Source organism: Balaenoptera borealis (genome assembly GCF_965194805.1).
Source record: "Balaenoptera borealis genome assembly, chromosome: 15".
NCBI lineage: Eukaryota > Metazoa > Chordata > Mammalia > Artiodactyla > Balaenopteridae > Balaenoptera > Balaenoptera borealis.
Window position 1 is genome coordinate 66,506,025 of NC_138871.1, and position 26,120 is coordinate 66,532,144.

General features: G+C 38.6%; 1 long non-coding RNA gene across 1 annotated transcript in view; it reads right to left on the bottom strand.

The window, feature by feature from the left end:
* Positions 1-8,613: 8,613 nt before the first annotated feature.
* The window catches only part of LOC309611890, a 489,900-nt gene continuing 472,393 nt past the window's right edge, over positions 8,614-26,120 (bottom strand). Inside the window, exon 2 of the long non-coding RNA XR_014234819.1 lies at positions 8,614-8,886. This is a non-coding gene — a long non-coding RNA (uncharacterized lncRNA). The remainder of the gene's footprint in view (positions 8,887-26,120) is intronic.

Below are 26,120 nucleotides of genomic sequence, written 5' to 3' on the forward strand. Positions count from 1 at the left end.
AGGGGTGGGATAGGGAGGGTGGGAGGGAGACGCAAGAGGGAGGAGATATGGGGATATATGTATATGTATAGCTGATTCACTTTGTTATAAAGCAGAAACTAACACACCATTGTAAAGCAATTATACTCCAATAAAGATGTTAAAAAAAAAAAAAGGCTAAAAAACAAGCAAAACTTAAAAAAAAAAAAAATGGGCAGAAGACCTAAATAGACATTTCTCCAGGGAAGACATACAGATGGCCAAGAGGCACATGAAAAGATGCTCAACATTGCTAATTATTAGAGAAATGCAAATGAAAACTACAATGAGATATCACCTCACACCAGTCAGAATGCCCATCATCAAAAAGTCTACAAAAAATAAATGCTGGAGAGGGTGTGGAGAAAAGGGAACCCTCCCACACTGTTGGTGGGACTGTAAATTGGTACAGCCACTATGGAGAAAGTATGGAGGTTCCTTAAGAAACTAAAAATAGAGCTACCATATGACCCAGCAAACCCACACCTGGGCATATAGCGGAGAAAAACATGGTTCGAAAGGATACATGCACCCCAATGTTCATTGCAGCACTGTTTACAATAGCCAAGACATGGAAGCAACCTAAATGTCCATCAAACGATGAATGGATAAAGAAGATATGGTACTTATATGCGACGGAATATTACTCACCCATGAAAAAGAATGAAATAATGCCATTTGCAGCAACGTGGATGGACCTGGAGATTATCATACTAAGTGAAGTAAGTCAGAGAAAGACAAATATCATATGATACCAATTATATGCATAATCTAAAAAAATTGATACAAATGAACTTATAAAACAGAAACAGACTCACTGACTTAGATAGTGAACTAATCGTTACCAGGGGGAAGGGTGCGGGGTAGGGATAGATTGGGGGTTTGGGATTGACATGTACACCCTGCTATATTTAAAATAGATAACCAACAAGGACCTACTGTATAGCACAGGGAACTCTGCTCAATACTCCGTAATAACCTAAATGGGAAAAGAATTTGAAAAAGAATAGAAACATGTATACGTATAACTGAATCACATTGTTGTACACCTGAAACTAACCCACCATTGTTAATCAACTATACTCCAATATAAAATAAAAAAATTTTAAAAGGTGTACTATAAATGTAAAATACATACCATGTTTCAAAGACTTGGTGCAAAAAAATGTAAAATAACCCAATAGTTTTAATATTGATTACATGTTGAAATGATAACACTTTGCATATACTGACATAATAAATATGTCATGAAAATTTTTAAAAAAAGAATTACTTAGGTGTTTATTATATAGGCTCCAAGCAAGAGCCATTAATTAGAGAGAGAATAGTCTAGGAACCCCAACTCTTAGCAGTCTTCCCAACAGAATTTACACATTGAAGTTTGAGAACTACTGAAGTGATTGTAAAATGTGTATAATTGGGAGTGTGAGGAAATTAATGTTATTCTATCAGATGTTCAATATCTTTAATATCTACAGTTTTGAGACAAAGGAGAATACTTTCCTGAAACTAACTGTAAGTCAGTGATAGAAATGAATCTGATTTTATGGAAAAGGAGGTAATATTGCTGAATGTGGACTTGTCCAACTTTTGTAGAAATAATATGGTATTAAAACAACTCTAAATTTCTACTTCACCTAAAAGGCCCGTACATCAAGTGAACAACAGTCATTAATCACATACATTTTAATTTTTTTAAAAAGAAATTCCTTTATTTTTATTTTTTATTTATTTATTTATTTTTGGCTGTGTTGGGTCTTCGTTTCTGTGCAAGGGCTTTCTCTAGCTGCGGCAAGTGGGGGCCGCTCACTATTGCGGCCTCTCTTGTTGCGGAGCACAAGCTCCAGACGCGCAGGCTCAGTAGTTGTGGCTCACGGGCCTAGTTGCTCCGCGGCATGTGGGATCTTCCCAGACCAGGGCTCGAACCCGTGTTCCCTGCATTGGCAGGCAGATTCTCAACCACTGCACCACCAGGGAAGCCCTACATTTTAATTTTAATGAATTTATTACAGAGTTTCCCAAAAAAGGCGTTGTGGGATGTTCTGCATCCAGAGGCTATTTTTGAATAGAGTTAAAAGGTCATCACTACATTTTTCAGACAGATGTTTGGAGAACAGTTTCGAACTGAAGTCCAGGCCTGACAGGAACGTCTTGCCTTTTTCATCCAAAAGGGGCAAAAGAAAGCTCAGTTTTGGACTTGGGATTCATAGTTGTAAAGTGTTGGGTTTTGAGTCAAATATTAATCTGGAGCCTGACCTTGGATGAATTACTTAACTTCTTTTATTGTGTTTCCTAATCTGTAAAATTGAAACAATAATAATAGTTTTTTTTTCTAGTATTGTGAACTGAGATAATGTGTGTGCTGTGTTAACCAATGAACTTGCATGTGCCAAGTATTTGATCAGTGTTAGCTTTTATTATTTTCTCTATTACTAAACTCTCCTTGAGAATCCATCGAATACTAGACACTGGAAATGAAGAATAAAATCTAGTCTAGAAGAATTAGGCTAGAAGTATTTTGACAGGTTCTTTTCAGGTTTAATTACAAAGACTTAAACACAGAGATTTAGTGACAGGCTGATCCAAGGAAGTTGAAAGGGAAGTCCTGAAAGCAGCCAAGTTATGCTTGCTCAGACTAACTGGAAAGCCTGACACTGTGCGTGTTACTTAGCCTCTCTAACCACTTTATTCCCATTGCATTAGAACAGTTGATGCATCTTAGTATCAGAACTGTGAGGCGAGGAGAAGGGAAAGGGAAATAAAATTCTTGAAAAGAGCCTTTGGATGGAGACGCTGTCAAGCCCTGGGGACCCTGTTTTCTCAGAGAGAAGCTAGGCCACTCACTTGGAGATTGTACTCACAGCTATAGTCTTACACCAAGCATCAAGCAACTGAACTCAAAGAACTGCATATTCTAAATAAAAGGTGCAAAGAAATAACAGATTCTCAGCCTTCCATTAATGTATTTAGCACATTACTACTGAGTACCCACTATATGCCAAGTTTTCTGCCTTCGAAAATGAGAAAGACATACGTTCTGGCTTCTTGCAGCATTCAGTCTAGAAGAAACAAGTTAACCTAAGGAAAGGTAGGCTTTCCCTACAAGAAGCTACACTATAATGTATATTGTTCACGGGATAACTGCTCTTTCTTTTTTCTTTTTTTTTTTTTTTTAGAAATTCACGTTCTTTTATTTATTTATTTATGACTGTGTTGAGTCTTCGTTTCTGTGTGAGGGCTTTCTCTAGTTGCGGCAAGTGGGGACCACTCTTCATCGCGGTGCGCGGGCCTCTCACCATCGCGGCCTCTCTTGTTGCGGAGCACAGGCTCCAGACGCGCAGGCTCAGTAATTGTGGCTCACGGGCCCAGTTGCTCCGTGGCATGTGGGATCTTCCCAGACCAGGGCTCGAACCCGTGTCCCCTGCATTGGCAGGCAGATTCTCAACCACTGCGCCACCAGGGAAGCCCCAGGCTAACAGCTCTTCTTTTTGAAAAACCAGAGGTAACCAGAACCTACCTAGAAGACTCTGTGAGTCTTCTTATGCCCTCAGAGGGACAATGAAAGGGCAAAGAGCCTGGATGAGTCTAGGGCTGACGTCCTGTCATAGAAAGAGACATTAAATCAAGAGGAGGGCTGGCTCAAAGTTGCAGACCTAAGATTTGTCATATTTTCTGCCTTAACTCTTATGAATAGTCTTATGAATAGTCTCTGTTGTAAACATGTACTCCACGTGAATAACACGTAAACTGACTTAGCCATCAAATCAAACAATTTATTTTAAAAACTCCTTTAAAAATAGTGATTGAGTGCATACATAAGCTCCACAGTCAGACATCTGCATTTGAATCCTAACTTTTGCAGTCATAAAATTTAATTAAACTTTTTACCTCTCCCACCCTCCTTGTCTTTTAATGAAATAGGGATGATGATAAAGAATTGTTTGTAGTTGATGAAGATAAATATTTTAAAATGCTTTGCACAATGCTTGATATGCTGTTAAGTTCTCAATAAATGTTTGCTATTATTAAACTGTATCCTTGGGAATTCCCTGGCAGTCCAGCCGTTGGGACTCCTCACTTCCACTGTGGGGGACCAGCACTCCATCCCTGGTCAGGGAACTAGGATTCCGCAAGTCGTGTGGTGTGAAGAAAAAAAACAAACACAACTATATCCTAGTAGCCATTTTTGGAGGGAGGGACGGAGGAAGGAAGGGAAGGAGGGAGGGACGGAGGAAGGAAGGAAGGGAGGGAGGAAGGAAGGAAGGAAGGGATGAAAGAAAAGGAAAGTAGAAAGAATGAAAGAAAAAAAATCAGTCAATACACTAGGTGTCAGCATTGTGCTTCAAATAGTCATGTACACGAAATGCCTATTCTGATTTTGTTTAGAGGGTATCCAAGCTGAACTGGCTTGGAATAGAAAGATACTTAAGCAGATCTGGGAGACTTCCTTGGTGGTCCAGTGGTTAAGAATCCGTCTTCCAATGCAGGGGACGCGGGTTTGAGCCCTGGTCGAGAAACTAAGATCCCACATGCTGCAAGGCAAATAAGCCCATGTGCCACAAATACAGAGCCTGCCCGCCACAACTAGAGAGAAGCCCACATGCCGCGATGAAAGATCCCGCGTGCCACAACTAAGATCCGACAACCCGACACAGCCAAAAAATAAATAAATAAATATTAAAAAAATAAAAAAGCAGATCTGGGAAATTCAGATCTGAAACCGGAAAAGGATATAACAATGTACTAGCTTAGGCTACTATGCACCAATTATCTTTCAGACTGGCAAGCTGTTGAAAGTGAGAGAGCTGCCTATCTCATTTGACTCCTCCTCCCTCCATAAACTCAGCATATCAGAAATTTAGAGCAATCTCCTCTTTGTCTAGGATGCTAACATTTTCTTATCTCTAGGCTTTAAGTGTTGGAGTCATTTTTAAGGAAGAACTGTGTTTGAATCCTGCCTTTACTACTTATTAGCTATGTAGATAATGATAATCTCTGTCTTACCTACTACACAGGGTCATCAGAATGACATGTGAAATATAAATATTTTTAAAAGAGTTACTGAAATGTAAGAAATTCTTAGTATTCTGTATATTTTGCAAATGTTAAGAGGCAAATGGAAGTAGACATGGTGGAAGACTTGACCTAAAATTCTTTTTTAAAAAATTGAGATATAATTGACATTGTATAAGTTTAAGGTTGAATTGAACATGTTGAATTGATACAATTATATATTGCAATTTGATTATCACCATAGTGTTAGCTTATACTTCCATCACATTACATAATTATCTTTGTGTGTGTGTGTGTGTGTGTGTGTGAGAACATTTAAGATCTAGTTTCTTAGCAACTTTGAAGTGTATAGTACAGTATTATTATTATTACTTTTTAAATATTTATTTTATTTATTTATTTTTGGCTGCATTGGGTCTTTGTTGCTGTGCGCAGTCTTTCTCTAGTTGCGGCGAGCGGGGGCTACTCGTCCTTGCGGTACGCAGGCTTCTCATTGCGGTGGCTTCTCTTATTGCGGAGCACGGGCTCTAGGCATGGGGGCTTCAGTAGTTGTGGCTCGCAGGCTCTAGAGCGCAGGCTCAGTAGCTGTGGCGCCTGGGCTTAGTTGCTCCGTGGCATGTGGGATCTTAGTTTCTCGACCAGGGCTCGAACTCCTATCCCCTGCATTGGCAGGCGGATTCTCAACCACTGTGTCACCAGGGAAGCCCTAGTACAGTATTGACTATAATCACAGTGCTGTGCATAAGATCTCCAGAACTTTCTCATCTTCGAACTGCATGTTTGTACCCTTTGACCAATTCCCCCACCCCCAAGCCACTGTCAACCACTAATTTACTATGTTTCTATGAGTGTGGTTTTTTTACATTCCACATATAGGTGGTATCATACATTATTTGTCTTTCTCTGGCTGGCTTATTTCACTTAGCATAATGCCCTCAAGATATGCCATATCTCCTTTATCCATTCACCCATTGATGGAGACTTAACGTTGTTTCCATGTCTTGGCTATTGTGAATAATGCTGCAATAAACATGGGTGTGCAGATATCTTTTCAGTATCACTGTTTTCCTTTTGCTATATACCTAGAACTGGAATTGCTGGAATTCATACTCTTTTCCATAATGGCTAACCAATTTATATTCCCAACAGCAGTACACAAAGATTCCTTTTACCCCACATCCTCACCAGCACTTAGTTTCTCATCTTTTCTATGATAGCTATTCAAATAGGTGTGAGGTGATATCTCATTGTGGTTTTGATTGTATTTCCCTGATGATTAGTGATGTATCTACCATTTGTATGTCTTTAGAGAAATGTCTATTCAGTTCCTCTGCCCACTTTTTAATCTGATTGTTTGTTTTTTTCTATTGAGTTGTATGAGTTCTTTGTATATTTTGGATATTAGCCCCTTATCAGATGTGTGATTTGCAAACATTTTCTCCCATTCAATAGGTTGCCTTTCTCCCATTCAGTAGGTTCATTTTGTTGATGATTTCTTCTGCTGTGCAAAAGCTTTTAAGTTTGATATAGTCTCACTTGTTTATTTTTGCTTTTTTTGCCTTTGCTTTTGGAGTCAGATCAAAAAGTCATCACGAAGACTGATGTCAAGGACCTTACAGACTATGTTTTCTTCTAGGAGTTCATGGTTTCAGGTCTTATTTTAAGCCTTTAATGCATTTTGAGTTAATTTTTGTAAGGGGTGTAAGATATGGGTCCAGTTTCATTTTTCTACATGTGGTCTTCCAGTTTCCCAGCACCATTTATTAAAGAGACTATATTTTCCCCATTGAATACTCTTGGCTCCCTTGTTGGCTCCAAATATTAGTTGACCATATATGCAGGGGTTTATTTTGGGGTTCTCTATTCTGTTCTGTTGGTCTAATGTGTCTATTTTTTTTTTTTTTTGCCAGTACCACACTATTTTGATTAGTATAGCTTTGTAGTACAGTTTAGAAGCAGGAAGTGTGATACCTCCAACTTTGTTCCTTCTCAAGATTGTTTTGGTTATTCAGGGTCTTTTATGTTCCCTATGAATTTTAGGATTTCTATTTCTGTGAAAAATGTCATTGGAATTTTGATAGAGATTGGATTTAATCTACTGATGGCTTTGGCAGTATAAACATTTAAACAATATTAATGCTTCTGATCCATGAACATGGGATACATATTTTGCCACTCCCTTCTGGCCTATAACGTTTCTGCTGAAAAATCTTCTGACAGTCTTATGGGGATTCCCTTGAATATAACAAGTTGTTTTTCTCTTGTTGCTCTAAAAATTCTCTCCTTGTCTTTAACTCTTGACTTTTAAATTGTAAAGTATCTTGATGTGGGTCTCTTTGGGCTCATCTTATTTGGAACTCTCTGGTCTTCCCGGATCTGGATGTCTGTTTCCTTTTCCAAGTTAGGGAAGTTTTCAGCCATTATTTCTTCATATAAGTTTTCTGCCCCTTTCTCTATCTCTCTTCTTCTGGAACCTCTATAATGCAAATGTTTGTTACCTTGATGTTGTCTCTTTAAGTTCCTTAAGCTATCTTCACTTTATTTATTTATTATTATTATTTTTTTACTTTTGTTGCTCCTCTGATTTGGTGATTTCCACTGTCTTGTCTTTGAGTTTACTGATCATTTCTTCTGCTTCATCTAGCATGCTGTTGAACCTCTCTAGTGCATGTTTCAGTTTGGTTATTGTATCTATCTATATCTATATCTATATCTATATCTATATCTATATCTATATCTATATATATATCTGTGACTTCTATTTGGTATTTTCTTATATTTTCTGTTTCTTTGTTAAAGTTCTCACTGCATTTATCATTCCTGAGTTTGGTTAGCATCTTTTTTTTTTTTTTTAACATCTTTATTGGAGTATAATTGCTTTACAATGGTGTGTTAGTTTCTGCTTTATAACAAAGTGAATCAGTTATACATATACATATGTTCCCATATCTCTTCCCTCTTGCATTGGTTAGCATCTTTATGGCTATTATTTTTTAACTTTTTATCAGGTAAATCTCTTATCTTCATTTCATTAAGGACTTTATTTTTTTCCTGATGTTTTGTCTGTCCTTTATTTGGAACATAATCCCCTGCTTCTTCTTTTTCCTTGACTCTGTTAGTTTCTATTCATTAGATAAAACAGCCACCTCTTCCAGTCTTGATGGAATGGCCTTGTGTAGATGAACCTTATTGTTCAACCCTGCCCTAACTCTTTATTATCTCTCAAACCTTTGTGATTATCCATACAGCCCACTTTTAGTGGCTCCCAGTATCTGAGGGTGTGCCAAGGCCTGTCAGTGTCCTAAAGGGAAGGTTCTCTGTCAGCACCTAGATTCAGTCTGATTGGGAGCCAAGCCCTCAGGCTGCAGCTTTTAAAGTATGCAAATATATACAGTCCTGTGGACCACAAGTATAAGTCCCAATGGCCACCAGAGCCAGGTGATATAGAGGTGTCCCTTGGTCTGCAATCACAAAAATCAAGGTTCCAGTTCAGTTTACAAATTCCTTTCCAGGTTATACCAGCAACCTGCTCAATGTGGCTTCTTTCTTTTTTTTTTTAAATTTTATTTATTTATTTATTTATTTGGCTGTGTTGGGTCTTTGTTTCTGTGCGAGGGCTTTCTCTAGTTGTGGCAAGCAGGGGCCACTCTTCATCACGGTGCGTGGGCCTCTCACTATCGTGGCCTCTCGTTGTGGAGCACAGGCTCCAGACGCGCAGGCTAAGTAGCTGTGGCTCACGGGCCCAGTTGCTCCGTGGCATGTGGGATCTTCCCAGACCAGGGCTCGAACCCGTGTCCCCTGCATTAGCAGGCAGATTCTCAACCACTGCGCCACCAGGGAAGCCCTGTGGCTTCTCTCTTGTTTCCCTGATATGTAGGTGTTGCTCAGCTGGTTTTTAGTTCTTTTTTTCCCCCCAGTGGAAATTGTTCCATATGTATAATAGTTATAGATTCAGAGTGTCCATGGGAGGAAGTGGGTTCAGGATCTTTCCACATCACCATCTTGAACCAAAACTGCCTATAATCCTGTTTATTGCTGTAGAATTTGTAGTAATGTCCCTACTTTCATTTGTTTTTTAGTAGTTTGAGTCTCTCCTCTTTATCTTAGTCCATGCAGCTAAAGGTTTGTCAGTTTTGTTGATCTTTTTGAAGAACCAGTTTTTGTTTTTATTGATTTTCTCTGTTGTTTTACTATTCTAAATTTTCTTTATCTCTGCTCTAATCTGTTATTTCCTTCCTTCTGCTAGGTTTGGGTTTTGTTTGTTGTTCTTGTTCTTTAAGTTGTAAAGTTAGTTTGATTAGAGATCTTTCTTATTTTTTAATGTAAGTGGTTAGAGCTTTAAATTTTTCCCTTAGCTCCACTTTTGATGCATCCCATAAGTTTGGTATGTTGTGGGTTTTTTTCACTTGTCTCTAGTTATTTTTAAACAATGTTAATTTACATGATCTCTTTTTTGGGCTGTCATAATTTCATTGAATTTATGAAAATCTCTTGAGCAAGGACAAGACCAGACCTCTGAAGACAGCTAAGACTACCTTCACTACTTATCTCCTAGTTTAAAATTTCGCACTTGGAAGACTTTACTACAGATAGGAATGATGACTTAGAAGCTTTGTATTTCAGGGCTGAAATTGGAAGGCTGTTCCAGCTTTTCTGCAGGATAAGTATGATTCTATATGTACCTCACTGTATTGTTATTCCTGTCTTTTCAATGTGCTCTCATTCTTCTTTCGGCTCAGCCATGAATTATGTATATTCCAGCTTTTTAAAAAAATGTTCAGTAAAAAGAGGAATTTTTCTGACCTTCATTGGTACCATAGGGCTGGAAACAGAACTCAGTTGATAAGTATTTAACATTTCACCATCAGTTTTATTCAGTTTATTTCTGACTTTTCCAAGTTACTCCTATTCACCTAACTTTACAGTTTGTACAAGAACACATATTTGGATATCTATCTATCTATCATTTATCTATCTGTCACAAACTCTTGATAGTCCTCTATTAATTAATAAAAATGTGTTAAAAATATTCATAGACTCATAAACTTACATGTATTGTCCTTTAGTTTTAATAATCCTAGAGACTTTGCTTTATTCAAGTTAAAAGTTTACACTTCATATTCACTGAGCTAATCTTACTTTCTTTTTTTAAAATTTTTTTTTTATTATTAATTAATTAATTAATTATTTTATGGCTGTGTTGGGTCTTCGTTTCTGTGCGAGGGCTTTCTCTAGTTGCGGCAAGTGGGGGCCACTCTTCATCGTGGTGCGCAGGTCTCTCATTATCGCGGCCTCTCTTGTTGCGGAGCACAGGCTCCAGAAGCGCAGGCTCAGTAATTGTGGCTCACGGGCCCAGTTGCTCCGCGGCATGTGGGATCTTCCCAGACCAGGGCTCGAACCCGTGTCCCCTGCATTGGCAGGCAGATTCTCAACCACTGTGCCACCAGGGAAGCCTTACTTTCTTTTCAACACAAATGACACAAGGATATTCTCTTGCTAGCAATTTTTCTAAGAGTAAGTTTTAAGACAAAACCAAAATCTAACAGCTGGGAAATTAGGGACATAGAATAATATTTCCATGTAGGTCACTGGAATATTTATAAGAAGATTTCACCTTATACTTCATCTGTTTTGTTCCCTTTGTTATGAAATAAATTAATTTTAAAAGCTTACACACAAAAAAAAGAAAAATAAATAAAGGCTTCAGTCAGCTGTTCCTAACCTTTAATATTCAGATAACAAATTTTGTCAGCAGAAGAAATGGGAAGGACTTCTGTCTCATCATTAGTTCTCTTCCTTTCCCAGCCAATGATCTCAAAACTCCAGAGGAAACAAAAAATAGTTCTTGTTCTCAAAAAGGCAAGGTATCCTTAGATCATCCAATTACTTGGCACAAGACTGGAATCAATAAGTAGTTGAAATAAATCAAGAGGTAAGGTTTTAATCAACCTAATAGAAAATTATGTTGTCCAGAATTTTCATGCTTCTATAAATCTTTTAAAGTGAGAACAGGAATGGTGGAGATTACACACTAAAATAAGAAGTTAAATTGGCACAAGTTCTGGCTCTTCAAATCTAGTAAGTAGTTAAACAATTTTGTTCTCAATATTTTGAGTTATAATTGACTTGAATGTTATTTTGATTTGTAGTTGCTCTGGAATAGGAAACAGATAATTTTGAAACATTTAACTTTCTAAGACTTAAAGCTAGCTAAGGAGCTTCAAGATGGCAGAAGAGTAAGACGTGGAGATCACCTTCCTCCCCACAAATACATCAGAAATACATCTACATGTGGAACAACTCCTACAGAACACCTACTGAACGCTGGCGGAAGACCTCAGACCTCCCAAAAGGCAAGAAACTCCCCACCTACCCGGTTAGGGCAAAAGAAAAAAGAAAAAACAGAGACAGAAGAATAGGGATGGGACCTGCACCAGTGGGAGGGAGCTGTGAAGGAGGAAAGGTTTCCACACACTAGGAAGCCCCTACGCGGGCGGAGACTGCGGGTGGGGGTGGCAGAGGGGGGAAGCTTCGGAGCCATGGAGGAGAGCGCAGCCACAGGGGTGCGGAGGGCAAAGCGGAGAGATTTCCGCACAGAGGATCGGTGCAGACCAGCACTCACCAGCCCGAGAGGCTTGTCTGCTCAACCGCTGGGGCGGGCGGGCGCTGGGAGCTGAGGCTCAGACTTAGGTCGGATCCCAGGGAGAGGACTGGGGTTGGCGGCGTGAACACAGCCTGAAGGGGGCTAGTGCACCACAGCTAGCCAGGAGGGAGTCTGGGAAAAAGTCTGGAGCTGCCAAAGAGGCAAGAGACTTTTTCTTGCCTCTTTGTTTCCTGGTGCGCGAGGAGAGGGGATTAAGAGCGCTGCTTAAACGAGCTCCAGAGCCGGGCACGAGCCGTGGCTATCAATGCAAACCCCAGAGGCGGGCATGAGACGCTAAGGCTGCTGCCGCCGCCACCAAGAAGCCTGTGTGCAAGCACAGGTCACTATCTACACCTCCCCTCCCTGGAGCCTGTGCAGCCCGCCACTGCCAGGGTCCCGTGATCCAGGGACAACTTCCCTGGGAGAACGCATGGCGCACCTCAGGCTGGTGCAACGTCACACCGGCCTCTGCCACCACAGGCTCGCCCCACATCCGTACCCCTCTCTCCCCCCGGCCTGAGTGAGCCAGAGCCCCCGAATCAGCTGCTCCTTTAACCCTGTCCTGGGCGGGAACAGACGCCCTCAGGCGACCTACACGCAGAGGCGGGGCCAAATCCAAAGCTGAACCCCAGGAGCTGTGCGAACAAAGAAGAGAAAGGGAAATCTCCCAGCAGCCTCAGGAGCAGTGGATTAAATCTCCACAATCAATTGATGTACCCTGCATCTGTGGAATAACTGAATAGATAAAGAATCATCCCAAATTGAGGAGGTGGACTGTGGGAACAATGATATATATATATATTTTCCCCTTTTTCTCTTTTTGGGAGTGTGTATGTGTATGCTTCTGTTGGTGATATTGTCTGTATAGCTTTGCTTTTACCATTTGTCTTAGGGTTCTGTCTGTCCGTTGTTTTTTTTTTTTTTAGTATAGTTTTTAGCGCTTGTTATCATTGGTGGATCTGTGTTTTGGTTTGGTTGCTCCCTTCTTTCTTTCTTTCCTTTTTTTAAATTACTTTAAAAATTTTTTTAATAATTATTTTTTACTTTTTATTTTAATAACTTTTTATTTTATTTTATTTTATCTTTTTTCTTTCTTTCTCCCTTTTATTCTGAGTTGTGTGAATGACAGGCTTTTGGTGCTCCAGCTAGGTGTCAGGGCTGTGCCTCTGAGGTGGGAGAGCCAAGTTCAGGACATTAGTCCACCAGAGACCTCCTAGCTCCATGTAATATCAAATGGCAAAAATCTCCCAGAGATCCTCACCTCAACGCCAAGACCCAGCTCCACTCAACGACCAGCAAGCTACAGTGCTGGACACCTTATGCCAAACAACTAGCAAGACAGGAACACAACCCCACCCATTAGCAGAGAGGTTGCCTAAAATCATAATAAGGTCACAGACACCCCAAAACACACCACCAGACATGGACCTGCCCACCAGAAAGACAATATCCAGCCTCATCCACCAGAACACAGGTACTAGTCCCCTCCACCAGGAAGCCTACACAAACCACTGAACCAACTATAGCCACTGGGGACAGATACCAAAAACAACAGGAACTACGAAACTGCAGCCTGCAAAAAGGAGACGGCAAACACAGTAAGTTAAGCAAAATGAGAAGACAGAGAAACACAGAGCAGATGAAGGAGCAAGGTAAAAACCCACCAGAGCAAACAAATGAAGAGGAAATAGGCAGTCTACCTGAAAAACAATTCAGAGTAATGACAGTAAAGATGATCCAAAATCTTGGAAATAGAATGGAAAAAATACAAGAAACGTTTAACAGGGACCTAGAAGAACTAAAGAACAAACAAACAATGATGAACAACACAATCAATGAAATTAAAAATTCTCTAGAAAGAATCAATAGCAGAATAACTGAGGCAGAAGAACGGATAAGTGACCTGGAAGATAAAATAGTGGAAATAACTACTGCAGAGAAGAACAAAGAAAAAAAAAAAGAATTGAGGACAGTCTCAGAGACCTCTGGGACAACATTAAATGCAACAACATTAGAATTATAGGGGTCCCAGAAGAAGAGAAAAAGAAAGGGACTGAGAAAATATTTGAAGAGATTATAGTTGAAAACTTCCCTAATATGGGAAAGGAAATAGTTAATCAAGTCCAGGATATGCAGAGAGTGCCATACAGGATAAATCCAAGGAGAAACATGGCAAGACACATATTAATCAAACTATCAAAAAATTAAATACAACGAAAAAATATTAAAAGCAGCAAGGGAAAAAAAACAAATAACATACAAGGGAATCCCCATAAGGTTAACAGCTTATCTTTCAGCAGAAACTCTGCAAGCCAGAAGGGAGAGTCAGAACTTATTTAAAGTGATGAAAGGGAAAAACCTACAACCAGGATTACTCTACCCAGCAAGGATCTCATTCAAATTCGACAGAGAAATTAAAACCTTTACAGACAAGCAAAAGCTAAGAGAATTCAGCACCACCAAACCAGCTTTACAACAAATGCTAAAGGAACTTATCTAGGCAGGAAACACAAGAGGAGGAAAAGACCTACAATAGCAAACCCAAAACAATTAAGAAAATGGTAATAGGAACATACATATCAATATTTACCTTAAATGTAAAAGGATTAAATGCTCCCACCAAAAGATACAGACTGGCTGAATAGATACAAAAACAAGACCCATATATATGCTGTCTACAAGAGACCCACTTCAGACCTAGGGACACATACAGACTGAAAGTGAGGGGATGGAAAAAGATATTCCATGCAAATGGAAATCAAAAGAAAGCTGGAGTAGCAATACTCATATCAGATAAAATAGACTTTAAAATAAAGATTATTACAAGAGATAAAGAAGGACACTACATAATGATCAAGGGATCAACCCAGGAAGAAGATATAACAGTTGTAAATATTTATGCACCCAACATAGGAGCACCTCAATACATAAGGCAAATGCTAACAGCCATAAAAGGGGAAATCAACAGTAACACAATCATAGTAGGGGACTTTAACACCCCACTTTCACCAATGGACAGATCATCCAAAATGAAAATAAATAAGGAAACACAAGCTTTAAATAATACATTAAACAACATGGACTTAATTGATATTTATAGGACATTCCATCCAAAAACAACAGAATACACTTCTCAAGTACTCATGGAACATTCTCCAGGATAGATCATATCGTGGGTCACAAACTGAGCCTAGGTAAATTTAAGAAAACTAAAATCGTATCAAGTATCTTTCCTGACCACAATGCTATGAGACTAGGTATCAATTACCGGAAAAAACTATAAAAAATACAAACACATGGAGGCTAGACAATACACTACTTAATAAGCAAGAGATCACTGAAGAAATCAAAGAGGAAATTTAAAAATACCTAGAAACAAATGACAATGAAAACACAACAACCCAAAACCAATGGGATGCAGCAAAAGCAGTTCTAAGAGGGAAGTTTATAGCAATACAATCCTACCTCAAGAAACAAGAAAGATCTCAAATAACTTAACCATACACCTAAAGCAATTAGAGAAAGAAGAACAAAACCTCCCCAAAGTTAGCAGAAAGAAATCATAAAGATCAAAGCAAAAAAAAAATCAAAAAGAAATGAAGGAAACAATAGCTAAGATCAATAAAACTAAAAGCTGGTTCTTTGAGAAGATAAACGAAATTGATAAACCATTAGCCAGACTCATCAAGGAAAAAAGGAGAAGACTCAAATCAATAGAATTAGAAATGAAAAAGGAGAGGTAACAACTGACACTGCAGAAATACAAATGATCATGAGAGATTACTACAAGCAACTATATGCAAATAAAATGGACAACCTGGAAGAAATGGACAAATTCTTAGAAAAGCACAACCTTCCGAGAGTGTACCAGGAAGAAGTAGAAAATATAAACAGACCAATCACAAGCACTGAAGTTGAAGCTGTGATTAAAAATCTTCCAACAAACAAAAGCCGAGGACCAGATGGCTTCACAGGCGAATTCTATCAAACATTTAGAGAAGAGCTAACACCTATCCTTCTCAAACTCTTCCAAAATATAGCAGAGGGAGGAACCCTCCCAAACTCATTCTATGAGGCCACCATCACCCTGATACCAAAACCAGACAAAGATGTCACAAAGAAAGAAAACTACAGGCCAATACCACTGATGAACATAGATGCAAAAATCCTCAACAATATACTAGCAAACAGAATCCAACAGCACATTAAAAGGGTCATACATCATGATCAAGTGGGGTGTATTCCAGGAATGGAAGTATTCTTCAATATACGCAAATCATTCAATGTGATACACCATGTTAACAAACTGAAGGAGAAAAACCATATGACCATCTCAATAGATGCAGAGAAAGGTTTCAACAAAATTCAACACCCATTTATGATAAAAAACCCTCCAGAAAGTAGGCATAGAGGGAAGTTACCTCAACATGATAAAGGCCATATATGACAAACCCACAGCCAACATCGTTCTCAATGGTGAAAAACTGAAAGCATTTCCAGTAAGATCAGGAACAAGACAAGGTTGCCCACTCTCACCACTATTATTCAACAGAGTTATGGAAGTTTTAGCCACAGCAATGAGAGAAGAAAAATAAATAAATTAATCGAAATCGGAAAAGAAGAAGTAAAGCTGTCACTGTTTGCAGATGACATGATATTATGCATAGAGAATCCTAAAGACTCTACCGGAAAACTACTAGAGATAATCGATGAATTTGGTAAAGCAGCAGGATACAAAATTAATGCTCAGTAATCTCTTGCATTCCTATACATTAATGATGAAAAATCTGGAAGAGAAACTACGGAAACACTCCCATTTACCATTGCAACAAAAAGGATAAAATACCTTGGAATAAACCTACCTAAGGAGACAAAAGACCTGCATGCAGAAAACTATAAGACACTGTTGAAAGAAATTAAAGATGATACAAACAGTTGGAGAGATATCCCATGTTCTTGGATTGGAAGAATCAACATTGTGAAAATGACTATACTACCCAAAGCAATCTACAGATTCAATGCAATCCCTATCAAACTACCAATGACATTTTTCACAGAACTAGAACACAAAATTTCACAATTTGTATGGAAACACAAAAGACCCCGAATAGCCAAAGCAATCTTGAGAGAGAAAAACTGAGCTGGAGGAATCAGGCTCCCAAACTTCAGACTATACTACAAAGCTACAGTAATCAAGACAGTATGGTACTGACACAAAAGCAGAAATATAGATCAATGGAACCGGATAGAAAGCCCAGAGATAAACCCACGCAATATGGTCACCTTATTTTTGATAAAGGAGGCAAGAATATACAGTGGAGAAAAGACAGCCTCTTCAATAAGTGGTGCTGGGAAAACTGGACAGGTACATGTAAAAGAATGAAATTGGAACACTCCCTAACACCATACACAAAAATAAACTCAAAATGGATTAAAGACCTAAATGTAAGGCCAGACAGTATAAAACTCTTAGAGGAAAACATAGGCAGAACACTCTATGACATAAATCACAGCAAGATCCTTTTTGTCCCACCTCCTACAGGAATGGAAATAAAAACAAAAATAAACAAATGGGACCTAATGAAACTTAAAAGTTTTTGCACAGCAAAGGAAGCCATAAACAAAACGAAAAGACAACCCTCAGAATGACAGAAAATATTTGCAAATGAAGCAACTGAAAAATGATTAATCTCCAAAATTTATAAGCAGCTCATGCAGCTCAATATCAAAAGAACAAACAATCCAACAAAAAATGGGCTGAAGACCTAAATAAACATTTCTCCAGAGAAGATATACAGATTGCCAACAAACACATGAAAGAATGCTCAACATCACTAATCATTAGAGAAATGCAAATCAAAACTAAAATGAGGTATCACATCACACCAGTCAGAATGGCCATCATTAAAATATCTACAAACAATAAATGCTGGAGAGGGTGTGGAGGAAAGGCAACCCTCTTGCACTGTTGGTGGGAATGTAAATTGATACAGCCACTATGGAGAACAGTATGGAATTTCCTTAAAAAATTAAAAATAGAACTACCATACAACCTAGCAATCCCACTACTCGGCATATACCCTGAGAAAACCATAATTCAAAAAGAGTCATGTACCACAATGTTCATTGCAGCTCTATTTACAATAGCCAGGACATGGAAGCAACCTAAGTGTCCATCGACAGATGAGTGGATAAAGAAGATGTGGCACATATATACAAGGGAATATTACTCAGCCATAAAAAGAAACGAAACTGAGTTATTTGTAGTGAGTTGGATGGACCTAGAGTCTGTCATACAGAGTGAAGTAAGTCAGAAAGAGAAAAACAAATACTGTATGCTAACACATATTTATGGAATGTAAAAAAAAATGGTTATGAAGAGCCTAGGGGCAGGACTGGAATAAAGATGCAGACATAGAGAATGGACTTGAGGACATGGGGAGGGGGAAGGGTAAGCTGGGACGAAGTGAGAGAGTGGCATGGGCTTATATATACTACTAAATGTAAAATAGATAGCAAGTGGGAAGCAGCCGCATAGCACAGGGAGATCAGCTCGGTGCTTTGTGACCACCTAGAGGGGAGGGATAGGGAGGTTTGGAGGGAGATGCAAGAGGGAGGAGATATGGGGATATATGTATATGTATATATATAGCTGATTCACTTTGTTATACAGCAGGAACTAACACACCACTGTAAAGCAATTTTACTCCAATAAAGATGTTAAAAAAAAATAAGGAAATGCAGTAACAAAAATGCCAGACTATAATAGCAATTAAACCAAAAGGAGTGATTGGGATCAAAGCATTCTAACATCCTGTTCAGAAAAAGGGTAGAGATGTTGGCTTTATTAGGTATGCATATAAAAATTTAAATTTAACTACTAAAGAAAAGGAATAGAATACACGATTTCGAAATCAGTAGAGAGAGAGAAAGAAATGAGGACAACATCCCTTCAAACAAATGAAACACAGAGAAAGTGGAACAAATAAATGTACAAAATAAAATAATGGAATTAATTTCAAATATATTAGATTCTACCCAAATTTAAGTAGAGGCACATTCAGTTAAAATATTTATAGGTATCCAGAAAGCTCCTCAAATAGGATGTGTCCAGCTGTAGATCTCAGGCAAGAGCTGCTTTCCAAAGTAGCTGAGATACATGAAAGGCAAAAACCAACTACACTTAGTTTGGAACAATGGAAATAGGATGTCCCAGTTGGAGAAAGGTACCTCCCAGGACCTTGTTGTCACCACAGTGTGAACGTACAAGTCATGGTGGGAAGGAGTGGAGAGGAGATGGCACTGAATTGGAAACATACACACAGTGCATTCTAGTGGGAAATGCACACACACACACACACACACACTCACATGCACAGTGTGTTATAAGAAGCTACACTAAGATTCAGGGCAAATACCTGTTAGTTCAGAACTACCTTGGAAATTCTCCAACTAAAATTTCCTGAAATTTGCTAGTCCAGGAAGTACTCATGTCTTCCAGAATGAATAATCACGAAAAAGGAAGAAGTACACAACCTATATTACAAGAAAAAAAGTGAGGAAAAACTGAGGAAAGGTGAAGACCCTCCCAAGAAAAATAGACGCTAACTAGATAAAAATAGTGACTAAACATGTCACCAAGATTTCAAAGAACTTATTCAAGTACTCACAATGCTCAAAGAAAACACAAGCATTTAGGGAAGATGATGTAGAACTTGCAGAATGATTGAAGTGATAAAAGTTGAGGAAGAGGAGGTAGGAGGTACTATAAATATAATCATTTTTTTTATAGCTAAGGGTCAAGATATATTAAAATCCAGTAAAAGCAATCTAAGTACTTGTAAAGGCATGTGTTTCAGGTAACTATAACTTTGAAACATATTACCATACAACTTTAAACAACAGTTTATCATTTCTCATGAATCTGTGCATTAGTTGGCTTGTTCTGCTGATCTAGGCTAGGCTTTCTCATGTGTCTCTGGTCAACTAGCTTGTTGGCTGGTGGCTGGCTTGTCTACAATGGCTTTGGCTGGGATGACTCAACTCACCAGCATACACCTGTCACATTTCTCCAGCAGGCTAGCCTGGTCATGTTCTTGTGGTAAATAAATAAAAACAAGAGAGAGCACAGAAATGCACAAGTACTTTTTCAAGCTTCTGCTTGCATCAACTCTGCTAATATTCTATTGGTTAAAGTAAGTCACATGGCCAACCTTAGATTCAAGGGGAGGAGACTCCACCTATTATGTAGAGGGAACTGCAAAGTCCCAGGCAAAGGGAATGGCTATCGAGGGGGGTGAAGTATTGGTGCCATGAATTCAATCTACCATAATATGAAAGCAAATACTAGAAGGATTAAGCAAATAATATGACCTACTGAAATTTGGTGCTTGGAAAAAAGGAAAACAGGGATAGAAAGTGAGAGGAAGTAGAAGCAGGAGTGATATTAAAAAGGCTATTTAACAACCAGTAAGGTACTGGCACCCACCAATCAAAATTGACATTGGCTACTGTAGGAGTAGGATCTTGGCAGTCATCGGCTGTGCCAGACATTGGTCCTTTTGTTGCATGGAGAGTGTTGGGGTCCAGAAGAGTGGTAGGGAGGGCACATTGGAGCTTATTATGGAAGTATATCAGTATCTGAGCTGCCATTATAGCTGTAGCAGTGAGAAGCTAAATATACAAACAGACAATGGCCAGACCATATATAAAAATGGAACTCTTACCCACAGTCTGTAACAACCACCACAGGGAACTAACCCATTACCAATAGTAACCTCACCTTAGACAGCCATAAAAAGCTAAATACCCCCAAACAATTGCATAAGATGTCCCACTTATGGTTAGTCCACCAACAGCTTCCCCACCAATAGCCTTCAGTTAGGGCATACTTGAAGGCTTCCCTTTTTTTCCATTATAAAGCTTTTCCACTCCTCTGCCTGCTTATGAGTCTCTGTCAAAACGCAAGTGATGGCAACTGGATCCTTTGCTACAGGAGCTCTGAATAAATATTCTTTGCCTGTTCTCATCTGATTGATCTTCATTTATTTCCATAGCAGAGTGTATGTCTGAATAACAAACCTGAATGGAAACATACTAATGTCATCACTGCTCATTATGGGGAGCTTATAGATTCTGGGTAAAGAAATAAAGGGTTAAGTGTAGATAAAGAGATAAGGGATTAAGTATATTACATACAATCATAGTTATTTTATCAGACAAGATATTTTCAGCTGCATGTTCTAGAAAACAGAACTCAATATATTAAAAAAAAAAAGGGAGGTTTTCCCCCCTCACAAGAGGGTCTGCTGCTTCCCATGTGCCTTTTTCAGATAAGTGAGACCAATGAAGAAAACCTTTCTCCTCATATCTCCTTCTCATATCTTGGTTGACCAGAAGAGTATGGGCTGGGAAGATAAATGGGACCATACTTCTTGGCTTAAACCAATTGTGAATTACACCTCTGGGACTGGAAGAAAAGGTCCCATTTACAGTAGCAGCAAATACAATAAAATGCCCAGAAATAAGCTTAACAAGAAATGTAGAAGCTCCTACCAACTAAAAATTGTTGCTTGCCATCTGGTTCAGTAAGAATGAATTTACTAGCCACTGTAGTTGCTGACCTTCAACACATACTGAAAGGAGTTCAGGTTGGGGATCAGAAATGAGGCACTCTGTGCTCTGGGAAAACTGGCAGAACAGGCCTTCAGATAGATATTTTCAGGAGAAGATTTTATGACCCCAAATTCTTGTATCTTCTCATGTCTAGAAAAGGACTAAAATCATTAATGGAGACATCTGCTCCTTGTGACTAACATTACCTTCTGCTGTAATGTGTCTTGATTTCATGTATCCCCCTTTACTAAAATCACATATATACTGACCTCCCCCCATACCTCTTCAGAGCAGTTCCTCAGCGCTATCTGAGACACTGTCTTCGGGGTTATAGCCCTCATTTTGCTCCAAATAAAACTTAACTCACAACTCTCATGTTGTGCATTTTTTTCAGTCGACACCCCATAAAAAGAAAATTTTAAATGTGACTGAGGGACACTAACGGAGACTTGAATAAATGGAAATCTGGTGGAGTTTCTTGGACGTTAAAACTCGACTTCACAAAGTTGTAATTTGTAACAATCTATAAATTTAATGCAATCCCAGTGAAAATTGCCAAAATTATTTTAAAAAGCCAGACAAACTAATTCTAATATTTAGAGGGAAAAGGAAACATGCAAAAATAGCCAGAAAAAGTTCTAAAATTTTAAAGTTATTTTTCAGTTATACTTCAATTAAAAAAATTCTAAAATTTGAAAACTGTCTTTTTCTACAAGGGTAGGGGAGAAGGTGCTGGGAATCAATAGGTTCTTCACTAGGCATAACTTGCATTACTATGGAAAATATCATCTACATTGCTATTAGTTATTTACAATTTACAGAGTTGTGAAATAGCTCAAAGACATGGAAAGGCTGAGGTAACCTGGTGGGCTAGGCAAAATACTCTCTAATCTTTTTCTGTTCATTTTCAAGTTTTGACAAAATTTTCTGGTAGTTCCCTCACCTTGTGATCATAATAATCTTGAAAAAAAAGAGGAAAAAGTTATCACAAAATAAATCTGACTCATTAGATTTGGCTTTATTATTTATCATAGGTGAAGCAAGAATGTTAATTTACTATACAGGCCTCCTTAAATTTGCTTTGCCAAATCAAGAGTCATACAGTATTGAAGAGTTAAAAAATTAATTTTTATTTGGAAATTTTCAAAAAGAATCTTAGATTGGACTTTTAAAGGCCTCTATTATTTGGGAATCTTGAAGCTAGGAAACCAAAGCGAATGAACTCCATCAGATTCCACCTGCAGTGTCTATAAGTTTGGGTGAATTCTTCCCTTCTTGAGGTAACTCAAATAGCCTGAGACTCCTGGCCTTATTTGTCTCTTGTGTAATTAATCAGAACAGAGCTCCTCTATGAGATTTCATGATCTAATTTATTAATTCCCTTAGAAGTTAGGAAAACATTATCCACCCACAAAGAGAGGTAGAAGCCTTTCTCAATTATAGACATAGACATACAGATGGAGAGCTTAATGCTTCAGTTCTATAATTTCAGCCACCAGTCAAGAGTTGGCACAGAAATAGCAAAACACTCTGGTCTAGATATCAAAGAACAGTTCTCCTTCCCAGTGAGCACAAATTCTTGACTGGCTTGAGCTCAAAATAAACAAATAGACGAACCAAACAAACAAATTCTCTGTCTTCTCTAACACAACAACAACATAAAAAGATCTCTACAGTCTATTAATGCAGTTTTGGAGATTGCCAAAATGGTCATGCATTCAAACCAAATTCCTAATCTTTGCTGACAACGATGGGGAATAATTGATCAGTCATAAATGAAATATACACATACACAATTAGTGGAAATTAAAAAAAAACCAAACAAACTAGAGAAGTGGAGAGTCAGCAAAGTTCAAGATAAATTGCTGTTTGGCATTCATCTCTGGGAGCAAAGATAATATGTGTCTGGCCTCAAGCTATCCATTGGATGCACTTTCCTGGCAATGCATTTTACTCAGCTGTGTCAGGTGAATTCATTGAGCATCTTGGTGGAGGACCTCCAGATGGATCATTAATTGAAAACAAAAAAAGGTAAAATCATGATTCCAATACAAATGTAAAATAAATGTGTCAAGATTTTATTTAACCCATTTATTAATGAGAGATCCAGTAAGGTATCATTACCAGTTCCTCATCCCCAGTAATTAAGAAAAAACACCCCAAACTCAGAATCTCATTGGTCTGGCTTAAGTTGTTTATGCCCATATGTGAACTGATCACTATGGCCAGGGGAATGGAATTCTCTGATTGTCCATGTTTAGGTCTATGCCCACAGATGGACTGAGGATGGGGGTGGGGTGGCTCCTCAACAAAAAATCGGGGTATTGTTATTGACAGTAAGAAAGGAGGGTGGATGCTGGGCAGACAAAAACAACAGCGGTCCACTCCGTCAACCCAGTATTTGGCTGGGTAAGAGCAGGAAGACTATAGACTTGAGAGCCTAGTTTGTTTACTATATATAGGTCATATAAAAATGGAGTGTCTGATTAAGAAAGATATTGTGGATGTACACTTGACCAAACTTGGCAAAAGGATTCATATGGGAGTGAAATATGTCAGTCTTGTAGCCTGTGGATCTAGGATGATGATGGAAGTCATAATAAAAATGGAGAACCAAAGAAAGAGCAGATATGGGGATAAGATGAAGAGCACAGTCTAAACACCTTAAGGTGTATTGGGACTTTGGTATATTTGCAGGCTGAGTCAAAGAAACTAATAGTGCAGGGAAGGGTGAGATAAAAAAGAAGGGATGATGGATTGGGCAAGAGCTCAGCAGAGATGGGATTAAATGGAAGGGTTGGTGTTGCAAGTAGGTTGGTATGCTTTTTCTTCAGAAACAGAAGGGAATGGTCAGAGGATAGCTAAAGATATGGACACATTTTGAAAAAGAAGGGAAAGGAACCGAGGAAGTTCATGTAGGATGACTTCAAATCCCTTAAGAGACAGAGGTGGATTTACCATGAATCTAATGAAACTTAAAGCTTCAGAACCCCTTACTTTCATGGGCCCCTCCCTTTTCTAGCAATGTGTTCTCATGTTTTTATAAGATTTGCAAAAGTACAATATTTAAACTGCATTTGGTTAAGATTGCTGTCTCTTTCCACTCCAGCTTCTTCTTTGTCACACTTTTCCCTCATGTGGATTGGCATTGGAGTGTGGAGGACGTTCTGAGGATCTGGCTACAGGGGAGTAAGTTGGGGATATATTTAATTAGGTTTAGTGGGGTGTATTTATTTTGTTCTCAGTCACTTCCGTGTATAGTTAAGTCATTCGTAGCAATCCCGGTGTAGCAATGACATCCAGGAATACTCTACAGCCCACTGAGCTGACTTAACCTGGCATCGTGACATGAAGGTGTGCGGCCAAAGGTCATAACCCAAAACGAACATTTTCTACAGTGCTTGGCATCAGGAGTGTGTGGATAGTGGAGGAGAAACAGAGTTTGAAAAATAAGGAGTCATAAACTAATCTGTGGGAATTTCTTCCATATCTTATAGCTTATATATGAAAGAAACTTAATAGAGGTTTTCCTAAATTTGACAATGATCCTAAAAATTTGCTTCACATCACCAGTAACTGAATTGGGAAATTGAAAGAAACTCTCCTAAAATATCAATTAAAAAAACCCACAAATTTTGATCAACTATGCTAAGGGAAAGATAATGACCTTTCTGTTCTCTCTATAAAAAATTATATTACAAAGCCATTGTCATATGAAGAGATGATCACAGAGTTTGCAGGCAAAAAATTGTAAGAAAAATATAGAGATATGTCAGGCAGTTAATTACTAAAAACATTATGTATTTTTTATATATATTACGATGATGTGGAATTTTCCACATTTAAAAAATTCGTGCTTTGCATTATTTCTTTATTGTATTCATCATTTTGTATTCTTTTCCTTAAAGAACCCCTCTCCCCAAATTGTATAAGCGTCAGGCTTCACAAAACCTCCTAGAAGGCTAGGTCATCTGTGCATTTGGAGGTGGAGTGTGGGAGTATGGTGTGAGTTTCTATTTGAGGGATTAAAGAGAGTGGAAAAAGTCTGGAGTGATGATTGTAAAACTGGGCTTAAGAGTCAGTCAGTGAAGAGAGTGGCCCTGGGGCACCAGCTGAGGCTACATAGCATATCTTCATTTTTTGATACAGATAATATTAGACAGGAATCCCTGGTAAAACAGCATAGCACCATTATAGATTTTGAGTGAGCAGTGATCAGTGTCAGATTTAAGATTGTAAAAATGGATTCGATAGCTGATAGAATAAATATAGCTAACTCCTCTGGTAGAATCCTATCAATCCTTTGATGATTCACTAACATATGATCCTGAGATGATCTCGCTTTTCATTGTGTTTTGCCTCTCCATTACTGATTTATCTCTTGTTGTCATACCTGCACTTACGGTGTTGGGATTCAGTTTGGGGGTCATTCACCATTGCGGTTCCTCTGACACACCTCTGTGCATAGCCTCCTCCATGGGGACAGGTCTCTTGTCTCTCTTGGTATTATCTGAAGGCAGGCATGTGGTCTGACCTCAATTAGTGAAAGTGAGTGTGTGGTTGTGAATAGGAAGCAGTAGTAGATGTGAAAAAGAATAAGTGGTTATCACTGGGATGGAACAACAGGTGTCACTTCTTTTTTTTTTTTATTTTTTAAATTTTTATTTATTTATTTATTTATTTATTTATTTATTTATTTATTTATTTATTTACTTACTTACTTACTTACTTATGGCTGTGTTGGGTCTTCGTTTCTGTGCGAGGGCTTTCTCCGGTTGTGGCAAGCGGGGGCCACTCTTCATCGCGGTGCGCGGGCCTCTCACTATCGCGG